The sequence below is a fragment of the Rhincodon typus genome, chromosome 28 (assembly GCF_021869965.1).
Source record: "Rhincodon typus isolate 14 chromosome 28, sRhiTyp1.1, whole genome shotgun sequence".
Classification (NCBI taxonomy): Eukaryota; Metazoa; Chordata; class Chondrichthyes; order Orectolobiformes; family Rhincodontidae; genus Rhincodon; species Rhincodon typus.
This window is the reverse complement of record NC_063359.1, coordinates 11607692-11631306: the sequence shown is the minus strand read 5'-3', so window position 1 is coordinate 11631306 and position 23615 is coordinate 11607692.

Genomic DNA, 23615 nt, shown 5'->3' with positions numbered 1-23615 from the left:
TCTGTTTTACAGGATGTGAGGTTCCCTGGCAGATGAGGTTCTCTGTTGATACTTTCTTTGTTGATTTTGAGAGAGCAAGCAATGCTTGATGATTGTAATGCAGCAAATTCTTTTGCTGGTTAAAGATGCATCCAATGCTCCACACCATATCATTAACCTGGACTACTGTGACAATAAGGCTACAGCAGGTGTATAATAACAACAGTGCGAACTTTACACAATGGTTGAACACTCATGCCACTGGTCTGATCTGACCATAACACTGTAAGAAATAGGAACAGGAGTAGGCTGTTTGACTCCTCGAAACTGCTGTGCCATTCAATAAAATCATGACTTATCCGACATTCCTCATGTCTACTTTCCTGTGTTTTCCCCTAAACACTTCATTCCCCCATTGATCGAGAATCTATCTCAGCCTTAAATATACACAAGGAGCCTGCTGTCACAGCTCTCTGTGGCCAGGAGTTCCAAAGACTCACAGCCCTCTGAGAAAAGAAAGTCCTCCTCATTGGGCCAACTCTCTGACACCTCCTCCTACCACCCGCTTGATCATGACCCCACCCCCGAACACCAAACCATCATCTCCCAAAACATCCACAACCTCATCACCTCAGGTGACCTCCCACCCACAGCCTCCAACCTCATCGTTCCCCAACCGCGCACCGCCCGCTTCTATCTCCTTCCCAAAATCCACAAACCTGACTGCCCTGGTTGACCCATTGTCTCTGCCTGCTCCTGCCCCACCGAACTTATCTCCACTTATCTCGACTCCATTTTCTCCGACTTGGTCCAGGAACTCCCTACCTACGTCCGTGACACCACCCACGCCCTCCACCTCCTCCAAACCTTCCAATTCCAAGGTCCCCAACACCTCATCTTTACCATGGATGTCCAGTCCCTATACACCTGCATTCCCCATGTACATGGCCTAAAGGCCCTCCGCTTCTTCCTGTACCACAGGCCTGACCAGTCCCCCTCCACTGACACCCTCATCCGCTTAGCCGAACTCGTCCTCACCCTCAACAACTTCTCTTTCAATTCCTCCCACTTCCTACAGACAAAGGGGGTGGCCATGGGGACCCGCATGGGCCCAAGCTATGCCTGCCTCTTTGTAGGTTACGTGGAACAATCCCTCTTCCAAAGCTACACTGGCTCTAAACCCCACCTCTTCCTCCGTTACATTGATGACAGTATCGACGCCGCCTCGTGCTCCCACAAGGAGCTCGAACAGTTCATCCACTTCGCCAACACCTTCCACCCCAACCTTAAGTTTACCTGGACCATCTCTAATACCTCTCTCTCCTTCCTGGACCTCTCTGTCTCCATCTCGGGCAACCACCTGGAAACCGATATCCATTTCAAGCCCACCGACTCCCACAGCTACCTAGACTACACCTCCTCCCACCCACCTTCCTGCAAAAATGCCATCCCCTATTCCCAAATCCTTCGCCTCCGCCGCATCTGCACCCAGGATGAGGCATTCCACTCTTGAACATCTCAGATGTCCTCGTTTTTCAAAGACCGCAACTTCCCCCACTCAGTGGTCGAGAACGCCCTCAACCGTGTCTCCCACATTTCCCGCAACTCATCCCTCACACCCCCTCCCCGCAATAACAACAAAAACAGAATCCCCCTCGTCCTCACGTACCACCCCACCAACCTCCGGATCCAACGCATCATCCTCCGACACTTCCGCCATCTGCAATCCGACTCCACCACCAAAGACATTTTTCCCTCCTCACCCTTATCTGCTTTCCGGAGGGACCACTCTCTCCGGGACACCCTTGTCTGCTCCACACTCCCCTCCAGCCCCACGACACCCAGCACTTTTCCCTGCAACCGCAGGAAGTGCTACACCTGCCCCTACACCTCACCCCTCACCCCCATCCCAGGCCCCAAGAAGACTTCCCACATCAAGCAGATGTTCACCTGCACATCTGCTAATGTGGTATACTGTATCCACTGTTCCCGATGTGGCCTCCTCTACATCGGGGAAACCAAGCGGAGGCTTGGGGACCACTTTGCAGAACACCTACGCTCAGTTCGCAATAAACAACTGCACCTCCCAGTCGCGAACCATTTCAACTCCCCCTCCCATTCCTCAAACGACATGTCCATCCTGGGCCTCCTGCAGTGCCACAACGACGCCACCCAAAGGTTGCAGGAACAGCAACTCATATTCCGCTTGGGAACCCTGCAGCCCAATGGTATCAATGTGGACTTCACAAGCTTCAAAATTTCCTCTCCCCCGACTGCATCCCAAAACCAGCCCAGCTTGTCCTGTCTCCCTAACCTGTCTTCCCTCCCACCTTTCCCCTCCTCTCACCTCAAGCCCCACCCCCACCTCCTACCTACTAACCTCATCCTGCCTCCTTGTCCTGTCCATCCTCCCTGGACTAACCTATCCCCTCCCTGACTCCCCACCTACACTCACCTTTACTGGCTCCACCCCCGCCTCTTTGACCTGTCTGTCTCCTCTTCACCTATCTTCTCCTCTATCCATCTCTATCCGCCTCCCCCTCTCTCCCTTTTTACTTCAGAACCCCCTTCCCCTCACCCATTTCTGAAGAAGGGTCTAAGCCTGAAACGTCAGCTTTCCTGCCCCTCTGATGCTGCTTGGCCTGCTGTGTTCATCCAGCTCTACACCTTGTTATCTCCTCCTCATTTCAGCCTTAAATTGGCTGAGACTATTTATTTTGAGACTACGCTCTCTGGTCCTAGACTCTCCCAAGAGTGGAAACATATTCTCAACATTTACCCTATAAAGCCCCTGTTGAATCATGTGCTTTATACAATACATTATACTACCTTTGCCTCATGTTATGTCAAGGTATAGGCCCAATTTCTGCAGCTGGAGTGGAGGGAGCCTTCTGTGTGGTATACCCTGCTTATTTTGAAGACTTGAGTAGTCAGCCCTCTTTCAGTCTAGAGAGCACCGGCCTGCTGAGAATCTCCTGCTGTTTTGCAAGGTCACGCTGCTCAGCCTGGCACACTGCAAGCAGGAGGAAGGTGAAGGGGCAGGACACCACTAGAGTGTCCTGAGAAGAACCTGCAGAGAAAACGTCTGTTGTTCATCCTCCCTGTGGGCACCTGATGGCACTGGAGAGGAAGGCGCATCAGTGAGGCGTGAAGTCAAGGCCCCTGTTACCCCTCTTGCTTTGCCATTGATGCTGAGGACTTAAGGCAAAAGCAATGATGTTCAGGCCGGAGTGCATATCTGACAGTCTTTGCGAGTTCTGGTGCACCTGAGTCCCCAAGACAGCGGCCACCCTTTCCTTGGAGTCACCACAGAAGTGTAAATGTGATAGGCCTTCTCAATCTTTCATTCCAGCCCATTGAGTGCCTCTGGCATATTTGGCTGATGCTCCAATGCCACAGGCTGAAGGTTGAGCATTGCCACCAATGGCCAATTACAGAAGTGCTTCTCAGGCATGGGGCAGATGCCTGGTCTCTGAAAGTGTTAGAGATGTTGGGCATGTCTTCTTCCACCATCTATTGCTGAACTGTCAGTGATGTGTCCACCAAAGTGTGGCTCCCAGACTCGGGAATAAAGCAAAAAGAAACAAAATGGAGTCTGAAGTTACAGTCGAATATTGTTGAACTCATTTTTGAATCTAGACAGCTGGCTCATGCCAAACTGAAAGATGTTTCTAACATTTCCCTCTTCTGATGAAAGATCACAGACATTTTGGGTTTCTGCCCAACATCAAGGTCATATTAAATCATACAATCATAGGGTTTTACAGTACAGAAGTAGGCTATTTGAAACATCATACTTGTACTGGCTCTCAAAAGAGCCACACAGCTAGTCTCACTCTTCAGCTCTATTTCTGTAGCCCTCTTGCTTCATTACTTTCAAATAGATATTCAGCTCTCCTTTGAAACCCCTATGGAATCCACCTCCTCGACTTTCTCAAGCAGTGTATTCCAAATCCTGACAACTCTGAGGTGCAGGGCTGGATGAACACAGCAGGCCAAGCAGCATCATAGGAGCAGGAAGGCTGGCGTTTCGGGCCTAGACTCTTTGAGTAAAGAAGTTTCTCCTCATCTCACTCTTAGCTCTCTTGTTGACAATTTTGAAATTGTGACCTCTAGTTGCTGACAGAGCAACTAGTAGAAACAGAATATTCTTCTAAGGTTTTGGAGTAGATCTGTAGCTCGGGTTGTGGGTGTTGAGGTTGGTTGGCTCGCCGAACTGGTTTGTTGTTCCACATATTCCGAATATTCTTCTTTATCCCATCAAAATTGTTCATAATTTTGAACACCTCAATAAGATTACCACTTAATCCTCTCTGCTCCAAGGAGAATAAACTCAATTTCTCTAATCTTTCCTTATATCTAAAATCCCTCATTCCTGGTATCATTCCAATAAATCTCCTCTAAGCTCTCTCCTTCCTTAAATAAAATGCCCAGAACTGAACACAATACTCTGAATGTGGTCTGACCAATGATTTGTAAACGTGTAGCATCACTTCCTTACTTTTATACTCTATGTCTCGATCTATAAACCCAAGGATCCTATAAGACTTCTTAACAACTGTTTCAAACCGCCTGGCCACCTTCAGAGAATTATGATTTTAAACCTTGTGGTCCCTCTGCTCCCGTATTCCCCTCAAAGTTGTACCATTTCATCACATTTTAGGTAGGGTTTATTTTTAGCTTTAAAGGTTTGGTGCATAAGTAGAATTCGGTATTTCACAATTAGTTTCTGGATGTATAGCTTTGTTTGGACCTTACAGCTGTATAATAGTCTCTCAGATCCAGTAACCAATAGAAAATTAATGAATTAGGCACAGTGCTACTATGACTAAAATCGTTAATCTTCATAGAAGTTGATAGCACATATGCTTATGGCCAGGAAAGAAGTACATTTTAAGTACTAAGGAAAATAAAATTTGCTTCGAAAGTTGGCATTTCTGCTGAATAAAGCTGATATTCATTGTGTGTTATTTTTCTGTATTGGATAACTGTGAAGAAGTCACCAAGCAATAGCAGCAATTATTAAGAACTCTTTTTTTCAGGAGCCTGGGAGGTTGAGAGGTGACCTTATAGAAGTTTATAAAATCATGAGGGGTATAAATAGGGTTAATGGTAGTTGTCTTTTCCCTAGGATGGGGGATTTGAAGATTAAAGGGCATTTTTTAAGGTGAGAGGAGAGAGATTTCAAAAAGACATGAAGGGCAAATTTTTTTTATACAGAGGGTGGTTCGCGTGTCTTTTGAACTTTCTGAGGAAGCAGTAGATGTGGGCACAATTACAACATTTAAAACAAATTTGGATAAGTGCATGATTAGGAAGGGTTTGGAGGAATTTGGGCCAGGAGGAGGCAGGTGGGACTAGTTTAGTTTGGGATTATGTTCGGCATGGACTGGTTGGACCAAAGTATCTGTTTCCATGCTGTATGACTCTATGACTTTGGCAAGTCGTAAACAGATGCATTGCATTTAATTGGGCTTCAACTGAGACTGCATGATGAAATAATGTTTGGATGATTATACTAACAAGAGAATTCTGAACATAGTTAGTAATTTGAGATATGGAAGAAGAGTCATCCCACATCCACAAATGTCAGTGTCTTTTTTTTATTTGCTCATGAGATGTGGGTGTTGCTCTCCATCTTTAATTACCTTGAGAAACTGGTAGTAAGCTCCCCACAGAGCTGTCAGAGAGCAGGTTTCAGGTTTTTTAACCCTGGCAGTTCTTTAACTAAAAGTAGAGATCCCACTATATGTCATATTCTGAGGATGCATATCAAAAGTTTTATTTGTTAAAAGTTGTTTACATAATTAAGCAGCACAAGTTAGTGAAATATCTGCAAGTTGTGTACAAAAGATTAATCAAAGACTTAGATTATTCAAAGCCCTTCGAACGTTTGTATGCAAACTTGAGATGGTGTACTTACCAGAAGAAATTAGCACATTTTGCACTCAATGAGAATAGAACACACTTAAGAAAATTTTAAATATAAACTTACAGAGCATAATTGCCTTTCCAACGCTTCAATGCAATAAGCTATAACAGTAACATCGGAAAGGTGTTGAATTTTTGTACGTGACTATCCTGTCAAGGACAAGCACTGTCTGTGCAGTTTTAACAAGCTATAATTATCAAGGCATGTGGATCACCCCACAAGAGAGGTGTGATGCAAAAATGTACGTGTATGTCACTGGGTTGGTTAATTTTGACACCGTTTTCAACTGACACTAGGGCTATGATTTTTCCCTTTTCAAGGTAAAGTATTAAGGCATATTAGGTGTCAACTAACTCACTGCTGAGGAAACTCAACTGAATATGCATCAATCAACTTGTTAAGAGTTCACAAGAGAGCTTTGATGAGTATCTCAGCCTATCCTCGACATTGGTGTCATGTCCAATAGGAAGCTGACACTTCAGCTTTCACCCTGCGAATCTGGGGAATTCCCTGCCCAGTGAAGCAGTTGAGGCTATCTTTCTGATGAAGGGTCTAGGCCCAAAACGTCAGCCTTCCTGCTCCTATGATGCTGCTTGGCCTGCTGTGTTCATCCAGCTCTACACCTTGTTATCTCAGAGGCTACCTTGTTGGATGTTTTTAAGGAAAAGATAGATAGATTTTTGAACAGGGAAGGAATTAAGGGCTATGGTGAGCTGGCAAGTAAGTGGGGTTGAGTCCACTAAATGATCAGCCATGATTTTATTGAATGGCGGAGCAGGCTCAGCAGGCCAGATGGCCTACTCCTGCTTCTATTTCTTATGTCCTTATGTCCTAAAGACTGTCAGTTAAGATTTACTCCTCTAGGGTTTCAACAGTGAGAGGTTAGAGGTGAGGTGATTGCCTTCTGCTTGGAACAATTGGCAGCCTCGCCACTGACCCAGCCAGCAAGTCACCTTGGTTAGCCTGTTGGCAAACCTGTCACTTTTCTTACCTATTGGAAAGACAGATAACGTGAGAGCAGCCGAGTTGAGGATCCTAAGTGACCATCATTGACCACTTAAGGGCTTTACTTGATTGCAGGTCAAGGAAGTCCCGATGTCCTTCTCACAAAAAAAAACTGACTTGTTGCACACTTGCCCAATTATTTCCTCATCCAATCACCTCTGAGTAGCAGAAAACCTCTCCCTTGATGTTTATCACATTCCATTCTTATCACATTTACTAGCAATAATTGATTTCTGAACAGGAGATTTGTCCTAAAGAAATACAATAGAACAACAACATTTTTGTTCTCTCTTCCAAAGAGGTAGTGACAATAATCCAACCTTCTTGCCTGCAGTGTGACCACCATTTTAGTGCACACAATGATTTTTTTTATTATTTATTGGGAAATGTGGGCATTGTTTGCTGGGCCAGCACTTATTGTCCATCTCTAAATGCCTTTGAGAAGGTAGTGACGAGCTGCCTTGAAAATTCTGAGAGAAGGGAGCAATTAAGGAACAATCATGCAAGACAAATTCCCTTTTTATGCTGCTTTCTCTTGAATTGTAAAATGCAATATATCTTTTAGAATTCAAGTATTATACACCAGATACAATACAGCTGCCACATTGCTGATGCTAACGCATGATCTTTGACTCTCTGGGACTGAATTTTAACCTAAATGAATGGTCAAGTTTGGATTGAGTGTGAAGCAAGGGGAGAAGTGCAGGGCAAACCTAAGCATGCTGACTTATACCCACTTCCAGAATGCCCTTTCTGACTTGATGAAATGTTCCAATCAATTCAACACAACCCAAGGAGTCTTAGGGCATTACATATGACAATGAAGCTTAACCTAATTGCAATGCAGGTTTTTAGCTTTAACTCTGCTAAACCAGGTTTGTCTAATCCCTATGAATATGGCAGATTCAATAAGCTGAGGACATGGTAGGGGTTACGTCTACCTCCTGGCTTCCAATGCCTTCTTGAGAAGATTCATAATTGGATAGCCTCCAAGGGCTAAGATAAGAATTTCAATCTCACTTTATGGCCTCGATTTTCCTAACCAGGGGGTTTCCAAACCCCATTCCACCATCAATAAAGAAACAGCAGCAAAACTTGTGAATGATGACTACTGGTTTGACCGATCTTGTATACTTCCAAATGGAGCTTCAGTTCAACAAGTGCGTTAATTTTTTTACATTTTTTAAACTTTTCCTTCTAAACTTTTCCTCCAGTACAAGGCCGCCGACCTAACCCCACTGTCACCAGAAACCACTTTGAAACTCCAACCTCTGATCACATCAGGCCCCAATGCATCCACTCACCACTTGACTTCCTGAGCTTTTTTGGTCATGATGGCCCCAATCTCCCTCCTGAAATAGCAACACACCCCATTGGCCACACCATGAGCACCCTCCATCATTCACTCGTCTCACTATTAACTAACTACCTTCCAACAACATTTTCTTGTCATATGTATAATGGGAAATGTCATCACAAAGCATTTGCAACCCTAATTATACATACTGACTCAATAAACACCTGTTCGACACAATGGTTTGGCCAAAGTGTTCCATTAGATTTGGTGCAGAAAAACATTTTTTTTTTCACTCAGCTTTATTCATAATTCGTAGCTGGCAGTGTATTACAGCTTTAAGAGTTGAGTATACTAATGAGTCAAGGATCAAGATGATACCACATGACCAGCAACCATAAGAACTCCAATCAGCAGCATGCCAACCCTAGGAGGTAAATTATTTAATAACTAAAATTATGAGCCTAAGTATTAAATAAACTTATTTGAAATTTTCAAGTAAATTGAACCTGTGCTACTTACCACTTTAGTATGACAATAATACTTCTGTGTTCGGGAATACAACACAGGAATATGTCAGGAAGTGCATCATAAAACATAAGCAGGAAAAGAAATCTCCAACAATACAAAATTGTTTTCTCATTCTTTGCTTATTTCAAAGGAGCTGTCTAGACTTCACTGTAGGGAGCGAGCTGTCTCTTTTAAAATGTTGCCTTGGCAATGTAGGATGTACCAGAGAATAAAGTGAAAGATCACGGGAACAATACAGCTACATCAAAACGTCTATTGAGAACAATAAATGTATCTCTCACCAAGAAAAATGGTTTCAGCCAAGTCTTTGTTTTTAGAAGTCTCGACAATGTAAAACAATTATGGCCAAAAAAGAGTATTGTACCTATGGGTTTGTGATTGTAAATTATTCTGCAGTGAGTCATTTAAATTTTAATCCATTGATCGGTTGATTTTGTTAGAATTGTAAGTTATTTCACACTTTTTTTCAACATAAAGAGAAATCTCAACTTTAATGACTTGTTCCAGACAGTTGTCAGGTTATTAGGATATGGTAATGTTCGGAGCAAATCTCAAGAATTATAGATTATCTTCTTTTTTTTTTACAACGACAATCTTTGAAAGAGCAATTATGTACCTTCATTTCAAGAAGCACTATGCATATCTAATTACCTTTCATCATTGAGGGTGCACAGCATGAAACAGAAAAATCTGAACATTACACTATCCAACTTCTCAAAAACTTTTGCAGTACATTAGAGCATTGAAGAAATCAGTCAAATAATTCTTCAAGCTTGTTCCACCAGTTGATGCGATCATAGCTGTTTAAATTAAGGAGTTAAATGATTTTAAACATCTTTGCCCCATTTTCCTTAAAATTTTTGGTTAGCAAAAATGTATCATTTTCAGGTTAATCATCAACAGTCTTTCATGGAAGAGAATGTATTGTAGAAGTGTTACCTAAATTCAATCATGAAACATGATGGGCGGTGCCAGTGTTGGACTTGGGTGGAAAAAGTCAGGAGTCACATGACACCAGGTTATTGTCCAACAGGTTTATTTGAAATCACAAGCTTTCGAAGCACAGCCCCTTTATCAGGTGATGTGATTCACCTGACGAAGGGGCTGCGCTGCGAAAGCTTGTGATTTCAAATAAAGCTGTTGGACTATAACCTGGTGTCGTGTGACTTCTGACTTCAACCATGAAACAAAATAGAATTATAGAGTCATACAGCACGGAAACAGATCCTTTGGTCCAACCAGACCATGCCGACTTTCATTCCAAACTAAACTAGTCCCACCTGCCTGCGCTTGGCCCATATTCCTTCAAACATTTCTTATTCAAATACTTAGCAAAATGTCTTTTAAATGTTGTGACTGTACCCACATTGACCACTTCCTCTGAAAGTTCATTACATGCACGAACCACTCTCCATGTAAAAAAAAATTGCCCCTCATGTCTTTTTTTTTTAATCTTTCTCCTCTCATCTTAAAAATATGTACCCTAGTCTTTAAATCCTCCACTCTAAGGAAAAGACCCTCGCCATTCACCTTATCTATACAGGTTCTAATTGTTAAGCTGTGTCAGTAGACCCACACTCCTCGCCAATAAAAATAGTTTCTTTCTAACATATCAATTCCCCTTAATATCTTGATATAGTCTTGATTTGATATAGTCATCCCTCACTATTCTAAATTCCAGGAAATGAAAATTTGTCAAAAACGCTCGTCACAATCAAAATCATGGAGCTCAGGAATCCACAATACGTTAACTCTGTTTCTCTCTCCACAGATGCTGCCAAAATTGCTGAGTCTCTCTGACATTTTCTGTGCTTGTCTCAGATTTCCAGCATCTGCAGTGTTTGGCTTAATTTGTATCACTCTGGGAAATTTATGATTTGCACATAGTCTTCTTAAACTTTGGTACTGTGAAAGACATACTCCAAGTAGGGTCTAATGCAGGCTTTGCTTAGCTGTCGCATAACTCCCACACTAACTCCCACCCCTGCTTTTGTATTCTAGTCCATCAGAAATACAGTTCAACTTTCTAATATCTTCTACCCTTCACTACTTCCAGTACCTGTTTATGACATTTTAATGATCTAAGTCCATTGAAGCCAAAGGCTCTTTGAATGTTCATAGTTTCTAACCTTTCACCGTTGAGATAGTTCTCAGATATATCTTTTAGGTATGATTAACTGCTAATTATTAATAAAATAAGTCAAATGAACATTTGTATCACGACATGAGTTGTAGTTTGATATTTTCAATATCTGAATCTATTCTAAGGCTGTCATAAGGAATAGCTATAAACACAGAAACATAGAAGATAGGAGCAGGAGGAGGCCATTCTGCCCTTCAAGCTTGCTTCACCATCCTTCACAATCATGGCTGATCATCCAACTCAATAGCCTAATCCTCCTTTCTCTCCATAAACTTTGATCCTATTCGCCCCAAATGCTATATCGAATCGCCTCTTGAATATAATCAATGTTTTGGCATCAACTATTTCCTGTGGTAATGAATTCCACGGGCTCACCACTATTTGGGCGAAGAAATGTCTCGTCATCTCCGTCCTAAATGGTCTACCCCGAGCCCTCATACTGTGACCCCTGGCTCCGGACACACCCACCATCGGGTATATCCTCCCTGCATCTACCCAGTCCTGTCCTGTTAGAATTTTGTAAGTCTCTATGAGATCCATCCTCATTCATCTGAACTCCAGCAAAAACAATCCCAACCTAGTCAATCTCTCCTCATAAGTCAAACTAAAGCTGAAACACGATTGCATTTGCTTTATACTGAAAGTCTCTGTAATGAAATCAATGTTAGTGACAGAAATTAGTGTTTGCCAATATTTTACTTACTGAACAAAGAAAATTTCAGGTTGGTAAAATCAGATGTAAATGTCATTTAACAGTTTGACCAATCATAACATTGCTAAATATGTTCTTTGCCCTGACAAACTAATTTCACAAATATACAGTTTCATTCCTTTAGAATTTATTTAGCATTGTGGATTTTAAATAAAAAAAAGTTTACTTTTTCTGCGTCTTTAAATTTCTCTGTCTATATTAATCCTCTCCGTCTGTAAATCCTATCTTTAGTTATCAATCAATATTTCGTTGTCTGTGTTTGAATTGAATCTAATTTATAGTTCCTGGTTTACACATTCTGATTCAGATTCTACCTGTTTCTGTGAGAATTCTTCAAGCTGAATCCTTGGTGATTGATGGTAGCACATTTCTTTTCCAAAGCTCATTTAAACTACGTGACCTGCTATCAGCTTGTTTGAATGTTCCTTCCCTGATGATCCCAAACTCCAGGACATTAAATAATTTCAAACATTTTGCACTTCCACACACTTCCTTTCCAATACATTTTGCATCTCACATACTCTCAACTTCAGGAAAGAAATGAGAAGCAGATTGGCATCATTAAAACTAGTTATCGAATTAATTAATCTTCTCTAGACTATTGTAAACATTTCTAAATCACTCACAATGTTAGGGAACCAAAACTGAAAATTGATTTACGGTTAACATAATCAAAGGATGAAAACAGAAAAAAAAAAGATTTATTTTTTATTCACTGTTGGAAGATTGTAAAGAATATATTAGAATAGATAATCTGATAGAATGGCACTGTTTATGAATCTTAATAAACTTAATCATAATAATACTTTGGTACTTTTTCCACTCTGAAAATCCTTACAATCATATTTCTGATTAGTGCACGTTATTGTTAATCCCTATATATATGTAAAATATTGGATGCATCTGTATAGAAATCGCCAGATGTCAGTCTGTTCCCCTTTCGTATCTAGATATGCTCATGATTGATTTTTCTGATCTATTGTTCTGACAGACACAAATTTTTGGATCATCAGTGAATGTACAAACAATTCCCCCAATACCTTCATTCAGGCCAATGAAACAATTGTGAAAAGGATGGTCCCAATGACAATCCTTGTAGGACCTCACTAATGATGCCTTATCAAATGCAAAATCTGTCACCAGTTTGAAATCTCATTAAGCAGCCTATTGTGAGGCATCTTGTCAAAAATGTTTTGAACATCTCGGTGCACAACAACAATTAGGCTAGTTACAATCATTTAACCTGCTAACTTCCTCATAGCAAAATAAAAATAATAAATGTTGGAAATATCAGCAGGTTAGTCCACATCTGTGTACAGGGTAATGGTTACCCTTTCAGATTGTTGATGTGTTGTCAGAATAAAAGCCTGAAATATCATCTCGTTCTCAGTACTGCTGTTCCCTGAATTACTGATTTCCAGCGGTTTTTGACCCCATTTTTCCTTCCCGGGGTTAGGCGTGCAGAGCTAATCCCAGCTCCATGAATGAAACCTTGGAAAAATGCACACCTGCACTTTGGAGCTTTGATTCACAGACGGACCCCCATAGAGTCCCTACAGTGTGGAAACTGGCCATTTGGCCCAACAAGTCCACACCAACTCTTTGAAGAACATCCCACCCAGACCTATCCCCATAGACTTGCATTTGCCATGGTGAATGCACCTAACCTACACACCCTGAACACGATGGGCAATTTAACATGGCCAATCCACCTAACTTGCACATCTTTGGACTGTGGGAGGAAACCAGAGCATCTGGTAGAAACCCACGCAGACACAGGGAGAAAGTGCAAACTCCACACAAGCAGTCACGCAATGTTGGAATCAAACTCAGGTCCCTGGCACTTTGAGGCAGCAGTGCTAACCACTGAGCCACCATGCCAACCTGGCTGGATCTGGAGTTTGACCGGGTGACTCAGGAAGAGCCTGAAAAGTGGATGGTTTGAGGCTTCAGCATTTTGTCCAAAGTTTATAAGTAAAGATTAAAAAGATAATATCCCTCTGGCTCTAATTGCACTACCTTGGCTTCATGTCTTGTCTATGACTACCCGTGCCACTGTAACTCATGGTTTAAGAGTTTGGATTTCAAACTAGTGGTTTTGGTTTATTTTTCTGAAGACATTGAAAAATTAACCAGGTCAGTCTTTCCAGAGCTATGATTTTAAACCTGTATGTGCCTCCAGGAGTATTAATGGAAGATTTTTTTCTATTGTGACGGTTTACGACAGGGGAAAATGTCAGAGGAGGTTTAGGATCAAGGTGAAGAAGCTTCCCATCGTAACAAAATAAAGGACTACATCTTCATTTCAAATTTGTAACATCTGCAGTACTTGACTCTTACCCAATGTAAGAGAGGAGCTGAACATCTGTAACTGCATTGTTTGAATGTTCTGACCTGTAGTTTGGAAGGCAATGAAATTTTGTCATCTAGTTCAGTGTTTAATTGACGGTAGTCAGACTTTGTGGTCTTAAAGTCTCATGTATTATTCATAGCAACTGAATGATAGAAATGTATTTGTGCACAATGTCGGGGCACAGGTGACACGGCGAATGATGACAGTATCTGGAAGGGTTGAAAATGTATGCAATATAAGCCAGAGATCTTCACTGAGATAGTCTTGTGATGGCAGATACAGGGCAGCAGTGTGGCTGTGCAGTTAGCACTGTTACCTCAGAGTGCCAGGGACCTAGGTTTGAATCCACACTGTCTGTGTGGAGTTTGCATGTTCTCCCCATGTCTGTGTAGGTTTCCTCCGGGTGCTCCGGTTTCCTCCCACAGTCCAAAGATGTGCAAGTTAGGTGGCTTGGCCATGGTAAATTGTCCTGTACTATCCAGAGGTCTGCAGGGTATGCTTATTAGCCATGCTAAATGTGGGGTTACAGGGATAGGATAGGGGTATGGGTAAGAGGCTCTTTAGAGGGTTGGTCTAGACCCGAAAGGGCAAATGGCCTCTTTCTGCACTGACATGATTGTATGAGTCTATGAGTTACAGAAGAACTGGTTGATCAGGAAATTAAAGCACAATCAGTGTAACCTTGTTTGAGAGATAGTAGGAACTGCCGATACTGGAGTCTGCGATAACAAGGTGTGGAGCTGGATGAACGCAGCAGGCCAGGCAGCATCAGAGGAGCAGGAAGGCTGATGTTTCAGGTCTGGACCCTTCTTCAGAAAATCTTTAAGATATTTCTTTAAGATACCTCAATGGATAAAGGGCCATAATGATTAGTTCACTGAATGCCAGCAGCAGACTTCAGTGTTCAGGAAGTTTGTCATGAAGTTGTAGTATATGGCTATTAATCTTTAACTCCACCAACCAATATCTGGAACTTTCATTTGAAAGAAATACCTTTAAAGGGAATGGACACTGTTTAAAATGGCTGTTGAGGTTACCTGACCAAAAAGATAGATTAAATATTGAAAAAAATAAACATCTCCAGTATAGTTTAACAGAAGGCATGTTTGGGTAGTTCCCCTGCAAAAGTTCACACTTACCATTGTTGGATCTATCTGAAAATAATAGGATGAGAGACAACAGATATTTCACCTGCAGAAACTTCCACAAATAAATGAGAACTTCCAAGACCTCCCAGCATAAAGATTGCAGAGCTCTCCCTCATTAGACTTAAAGGCATCTTGAGAGCTCTAACAATGGATTGATCCCATTATGTGCCAATAGCCAGCTGTCACAAAACTGAAAAACTGCCTGTTTGGATATCAAGAAGGACTGTAGGAGAGAATAATACAGCAACTCTCTTTCAGCATCTTTTTTTCAATCCCGGTCCCTATCCTTATTAAAAGTTGGAACACATCACAGCAATATAGAATTTAAAAATAAAATCAACATTAAGTGCTGTCACACCTGTCCTGGAAGAGGACAAATTGCCATTTAGTTTGAAACTTCCCCAGGAAGAACCATTAGCTTATATTAGTCATGCAAACATAAGTCCATCAAAGCAATTTGAAAAATATAAACCTTAATACTTTTTTATCACATTTTTTCTCCAACCGCTTATCAAACCTAAAATTAGTTCTGTTAAACATGTATGTGAGTGTCAATGTCTGTGAGAGTTTGCATGTGCATCATAGGAATTGAGTCAGGTTTAATATTTTTAATAAGTTTTAAACTCCTTTTATTTGTTTTATCTGAAGGAATGTGCCTTGTTTATTTCTTCACATATGTTTATACGTGGACAAGTATCTAGTGAACTGAGAAATCGCATCTTCTTAAAAATTCCCATTCTGATCCAACCAACTCAGGAGTGAAAAGAGACAAATTTTTCACCACTCCAATCTTGGTCATATCACATGGCATTTGGGAAGGAGGATGTTCATGTCTAGAAGGGTAGCACTGAGTGGGAATGGTGTAATGGTGGCAGCATAATGACCTACTCATTTCCAACTCCACATTGAAGTAAATAATTTCTCATCATACTTACTTCTATGTGAACACGCAAAACATAAGACAAATCCCCAAAAATTGTGCTTCAGGTCTCATTAATATTATCATAAGAGCTGTTGAGGCCTGGATCACTTGTACAGATCTACAGCTTTTTTGATTTGTGCTTCATTTATCTGAATGTGGGCTTAATACCTGTTTCAAAAAGACACCTGAAAAATTGCTTGACCTCAAATCACACGAGGTATCTTTCAGGTGCCCAACTGGCAAGGGATATTAACTTGCATTTTGCCCTTATTGTGATCCTTATAAACTAATACAAGGTTCATGTTAGTCTGTTAATTTTTCATTACCATGAGAAATAAAGATATTATCTATAACCTCTTTGTTTGACCATGGTCTGTTTATCCACTTCCAGGGCAAGGCTTATATGATATAATCAGCTACAATGCGAAGTTGAGGAATTGCTGACAACAATGCAGCCCTCCCTGAGCATTCTATGCTCATTTTAAACAGACAGTCAGTGAAATGATGCCCTCTGGCCCACCAGCCTCAGGTGCACCTGTACCGATAGTCCCTGCTGCAGACATCAGATTGGCCTCCTTGAGGGTGAACCTACGGAAGGCAAATAGCCCAGATGAAGTCTCCAGCCATACACTCAGATCCTGCGTGGACCAGCTGATGGGAGTATTTGCAGACATCTTTAACCTCTCCTTACTACAATGTGAGGTTCCCACCTGCTTCAAAAAGACCACTACCATCCCAGTGCCAAAGAAAAGTCAGGCAATGTGCCTTCATAGCTACCACCTGTTGGCTCTGACATCCATCATTATGAGGTGCTTCATAAGTTTAGTAATGGCACAAATCAACTCCAGCCTCCAAGATTGCCTTGATCCATTACAATTCACCTACCATCACAATAGGTCCACAGCATGCGTCATCTCCCTGGCCCTGAACATATGGATAACAAGGACACCTACGTTAGGCTCATATTTATTGACTTGAACTTCATCTTCAGCACCATAATTCAAACAAAATTCATCTCCAAACTCCAAGACCTCAGACTCTGCTCCCCACTCTGTACCTGGATCCTCAACTTCCTGATCTGCAGACTGCAACCAGTAAGGATAGACAACAACGCTTCTTCCAATATAATCTTCAACACTGGTACCCCAACAAGACTGTGTACTCAGCCTCTTACTGTTCTCCATATGATCTCACAACTGTGTGGACAAACTCAGCTCTAACTCCATTTACAAATTTACTGATAACATTTCCATAGTGGGTTGGATCTCAAACAACAATGTGTCAGAGGACAGGAAAGAAATAGACAACTTAGTGGCATGGTGTAAAGACAACAATCTCTCCCTTAATGTCAGCAAAATAAAGGAGCTGGAAAACAAAGGACTTTAGGAAGTGGAGTAGAGGACATGCCCATGCCTGTATCAATGGTACTGAGATGGTCAAGAGCTGCAAGTTCCCAGGAGTAAATATCACCAATGAGCTATCCTAGTCCATCCAGATTGACTTAACTTAACCAAACAATCATATTCAGTTTCCGTAAAGTGTAATAGTCATACAATAGCAACCATTCTCAATCATTTCATATTGAAACACTATGGTTCAGAGCTTCATTCATCAAACTATAAGCAATGTTACAGGAGATCTGCCAACAAGTTTGTATTGCTACGCAATAAATCAGATTCACGTTTCAAAGAAAGAATTGCAATCATTTCTTTTTGAATTTGACAATCTGATTTCTAACCAAGGATCCAGAGTCACATTGACATGTCCCTGCAAATGCTTCACATTTAAAAAAAACTTAGCCTTTAATTAACTTCAAGTTGTGCTTAGCTGACCTCATACTACAGCTTAAACCTTTGACAAGCCAATTCATCTGAAATATTATCAGCCTTAAAAGCACAAAGTGTATGAATAATATGAAAATAGATCTGTTAATTAGTACTTTTTAATCCACTTTTATGCAACATATGTAACATACATTTCAAAAAAAATTCTCACATTGTTGCTTTTGAGCTAAATCTGATAATAAATCCTTCACCACAAAACATGTAACACAGAATGGAAGGGATCGCTATATTATGTTGAATTGAAACAATTTCACTTCATTCACGGTAATATTTTCCTTTCTAAAATGCAATATTATTCGTAGACAATATAATAGGAAAGCTTATTTTCAATGTTGTTGCTGGGATAGCTGTTGGAATGGATTATTCACACATTTTTGAACCCACCTTTTCATTTATTTCAAACTCATGAAACAAATGTAGATCACCTCCAGTATTTGAACATGATACTTTCTTATGACAGACTACAGAATAAATTTGAAAATTTGAAATATGACCAAAAGTCAGCCAATACATACCATTCAGACTTAAACTTTTTTGACCCTTTCCATCCCCTGCATATGCTGCGGAGGTGCCAGTGTTGGACTGTGGTGGACGAGGTCAGAAGGTACACGACACTATGTTATAATCCTATAGGTTTATTTGAAATTGTAAGTTTTCAGAGTGCTGCTCCCTCATCAAGTGAAGTCACTATGATCCGGTATCATGTGACTTCTGCTTTATCCCCTGCATATGTGCTGCATCTTTTGTTTCAAAACCATGTGTTTTTTACACATAGAAATCCACTGAATTATCATTGTTACCAGCAATTTATCACTGCAGCCTTAAGCAGGAAAGGAAGACTGAAGGCTTTTTCAGTGTGGTGTCATTTTTATCGCGAGTGGAAGAAGACAATGGTGATTAATAATTCCAATTGTTTACAATGAGCAGGGAGTGACGACACCAGTGAAGGAGAAAAATAAACTTTTGACAGAGAAGATTCAGAGTTGTATGAACATTCCTGACCACACCTCGCTAAGTTCTTTGCGAAAAAAACTCGAGTGAGGTCATAGCACAAAATATTGCCGAAAGGCTTTCAAACTTGAAAGTTAATATCATCGCAACTTAATTAGCTGTGAGACATAAATTTCGATAACATTCTGCCTGAAAACAACATAATATTCAAAATTAACCAGGAGTTACTGTTTACAACAGATACTTACAAAAAAATACACACACTCAGCACGATATGTCAAAGATGAAGCCCAAGTCTAGACATTAAGAACATCACTTAACAGAATTAAGGGAGGCCTGTGCACACTTCCAGTCCCCAGGGTCATGAGAATAAATTTAAACGTAAATTTGTTATTTCTATATTAACTGCAAGTAACTGGAACACACAAGGCTTCAATCTCAAACACATTATTTCCCTAGAAAACAGATTTGTTTCAGAAGATTTAATAAACTCCACTTATTTAAGGGCTCCCATTTCAAATTATCTTATGTACTTATTGACTTTTTCAAGACATAAATAAAAGTTACATTTCTCATTGAAAAAATAAATAAATCTTGTACTTTAAAGTTCTAATTTACATTTTTCTCACTTTGGTAAATCTAGAGGATTCAATTTTAAACAGTGAAATTTCATATGCCAGTTTGCCAGTTAACCTACATTTTTCTTTTTATTCATTCATGGAATGTGAGCACTGATGGCAAAGCCAGCATTTATAGCTCATTTCTCATTCCCCTGAAAACCTGGTGGTAAGCTGACTTATTGCAAAGTTGCAGCATGGTGTAGACACAGCCACAAAGCTGTTAGGAAGGGAGTCCCACGGTTTTGACACAGCAATGATGGAGGAATAATAGAATAACTCCAAGCCATAATGGTTGGAGAAGAAGTTATAAATGGCAATGTTCCTACACATCTGTTGCACTTGTCTTTCTAGGTCTTAGTGGTCAGAGATCTGGTAGGTGCTGTATAAGAAGTAATGGTCAGTGTTTGTAAAATGCCATAGGTTTTATTTGGGAAGATCAGTTCAACCTTAAATCAGATGAAAATGTGAAGCGTGACCATATAACGCAGAATATTATGCACAGCAATTAATTGTGACTGTTTGCAGACAAGTGGGTTTATCAGGGGTTAATGTAACCTTTAGTTTCTCAGAGATGGAGTCAAATGTAAAGCAGGATGCTGATTCCTTATCAATGTGATGTGATTTTTAAAAAAAATTCGATTGGTTTCCATTCAGATATTCAAATTGCTCCATTTTTAATACTGGCTTGAAGCAGCTTGGCTTCCATCTTTTTAAAGCAAACTCCCCAGATCAGTTGTGGGGTTAAGGCTTCAATGGGTGGATTTGAATTCTGAAAGATAACTAATTTAAATAGTTAACTTCAACTGACTGTCAAAAATATAAGTTTGGTTACAGATGTGCATTGCCTGTTGTATACCCAGGCACTAGCTTCATTAAAGAGCTGTAGACTATGAGCCTAACTGTGCAATACCTTTTGTGACATTTCTGTCCAGAGAGATTTAGAATTACCAGCTAAATCATGGCATGTAGAAACAATGCTGTACGCAACATGATTTTGCAACATTTAAATGAAAGTAAATCTTGCATGTATATGGCTTTCAATGTGCCTCTCAGAAACTTCTGAAAACATTGCATATAAAATGAATTCTTTAAGGAATACAAGGAATTCCCAATTTAGGATGTCTGACTTATAAATGTGCATAGTTACAAATGGAATCCCACATAGGGGTGTAATTTTAAATACCTGATATGTAAATATATCCTATACTTATAAATATTGTTCTGCATTCTGTTCTGACTTGCATATAAATACACTTGCAAGTTGGGTTCAAGAATGAAATCTGTCCATAACCCATGTTGTGATTGTTGTTGCACAGCCATTTAGCATTAATACCACATAATCCAAATAACCGATTCATGAACATGATCCACAAATAGCACTCATCAAACTGGCCAGTCAATCTGTTTATTAATGGTAATAGTTGAGGGAAATATTTTTGCTAGGGTACTAAAGGAATTGTTGAATTACGTTCAAATACACTCAGATCTTGGATGTCTTCATGAACCACTGGAACCATAGAGTCATACAGTAAGGAAACTGGCCCTTCGATCCAACCAGTCCATGCCGAATACAATCCCAAACTAAACAGTCCCACCGCCTGCACTTGTCCCATATCCCTCCAAACATTTATTATTCATGAACTTATCTAAATGTCTTTTAAACATTGTAACTGTACCCACATTCACTACTTCCTCTGGAAGTTCATTCCACACACGAACCACTCTCTGTGTAAAAAAAATTGTCCCTCACATCTTTTTTAAATCTTTTTCCTCCCACCTTCAAAATATTCCCCTAGTCTTGGAAAGCCCCTCCCCTAGTGAAAAGACACCTGCCATTTACCTGATTTATGCCCCTCATGATTTTATAAACCTCTATAAGCTCACCTCTCAGCCTCCTATGCTCCTGTGGAAAAAGTCCCAGCCTATCCAGCCTCTCTTTATAACTCAAACCCTCCATTTCCAGCAACTTCCTGGTAAATCTCTTCTGAACCCTCCCCAGCTTAATAATATCTTTCCAATGACAGAACACCAGAAGAGGCTTCACCAACATCCTGTACAACCTCAACATAAATGTAATCACCTCAGCTTAAACATAATTAACAATATCCTGGGAGTTACCATTAAGCAGAAATGGAACTGGAGCAACCAGTCTGCAAAAGGAAGTTAGAGACTTTTGAGATGAATGACTCCCTTCCCGACTGCCTAAAATCTACAAGGCACAAGTCAAGAGTGTGATGGAATACTCTCCACTTGCCTGAATGAATGCAGCAAAAGCAACACTCAAGAAACCTGACACCATCCAGGGCAAAGCGGCCTACTTGATTGCGAGCCCACCTCGCATCTTGATCATTCATTCCCTTCATGACCGACATGAGATATCAGCAAAAGGTACCAAATTCTAGATACACTAAAGCAACTCAACAAGCTTCCTTTGACAGCATCTTCCGTACCTGTGACCTCTATACTGCCCAGAAGGACAAGAGCAACAGGTAGATGAGAATAGCATTTACCATATTCCCTCAAAGCCATACACCATCCTAACTTGGAGGTACACTTCCACTGATTCACTGACACTGATCAAGGTCAAGGAACTGCCTTCAGAAACATGTAAAACTATGAAGGGAATAGATAAGATAGAAGCACGTAGGTTGTTTCCACTGGTGGGTGAAACTAGAACTAGGGGGCATAGCCTGAAAAAAAGGGGGAGCAGATTTAAGACTGAGTTGAGGAGGAACTTCTTCACCCAAAGTATTGAGAATCTGTGAAATTCCCTGTCCAGTGAAGCAGTAGAGGCTACCTCATTGAATGTTTTTAAGGCAAAGATAGACAGATTTTTGAACAGTAAAGGAATTAAGGGTTATGTTGAGCAGGTGGGTAAGTGGAGCTAAGTCCACAAAAAGATCAACCATGATCTTATTGATTAGCGGAGCAGGCTCGACAGGCCAGATGGCCTACTCGTGCTTCTGTTTCCTATGTTCTTATGTTCCTAACAGGATTGTGTGTGTTCCAACGCCATTTGGACTGCAACGGACATGAGGTGGATGACTAGCCCGTTCATAATGTGTTGTACAGATAAAATAGCACTTACTCCGTTATATGACCCTTGAAAGTGCATATATATTTCCAGATATGAAAGTGTACTTACAATGAAGTGTTACACATGCCACCTATGTCTCCTCAGAGTGCTTTTTGTTTGTTACCTTTCAACTACACCTAGATACAGATCTGTTCTCCACAGCTGGAGTAGAGGCAGTTTTTTCTGAATTGCACTCTGTCATCTTTGAGTGGATGACCCCGGGGGTATTTGTGGTTAGAGGGCTCAGATGTGCTGAGAGGGTCCTGCCCAGATGTGAACTTACTCTCCTCAGCTGTAGCTTCTATAGGGTTGGGCATCACAGGCAGTGAAGCGGCGGAGGAGCTTGGCAACTCTGAAGTATCCTGAGAGGAAATATCTGGGGAGCTCGTGTTGGGTACATCTCAATAACGTCACCTCAACTTTCCCTGCTCCAAGGAGAATAAACCCGATCTCTCTAATATTCCCTTCATTCCTGGTACCATTTTAGTTATCCTCCTTTGAAGTCTCTCCAGGGCTCTCTTGGCCAACTCTGCTCAGTTGTGAGACATCTTCTCCCACAATGAAACAAAAGGAGTGATTAGCTGAGATTAAAGTAGTTAGAAGATCTTCCAGTGGAAGTGCAGGAGCAGCAAAGGAGGCGAGATGCCCCAAGTTAACAAAAAGCACAGAGGGTAGGAAGAGTTAGTGGTTTAGGAGGATGAGGTGGGTGGGAGCTATAAAGTGGAGATGCTGCTTTGCAATGGTGAGATCTCCAGACCTTGCTGATGCCATAGTTAGCGGCGGCGTTCAAGTGAGTGTGTAATAACAGAGTGAAGATGGTAGGACTTACTCTTGCAGAACGCAGAGATCATTTACCTTCTTCTGCACTGCAGGATGTTTCTTTCAGTGCGCACAACAGTATTGACCAAGGATACTATCTGGGACAAGGCTGGTTACTGCCGTGGCTTAGGTTGCTGGTCAAAGGAGAACAGTTGACCACCCCATTCACCAGAACCTCCCAGGCTCTATCACTATAACGGGGTGCCAGCTCCCCTTTCTGAGATGGGTCCTTTGCCAAAATGGTCCGGTAACAGCGTGAAGATCAGTTCCTCTCTTGTAGTGTTTG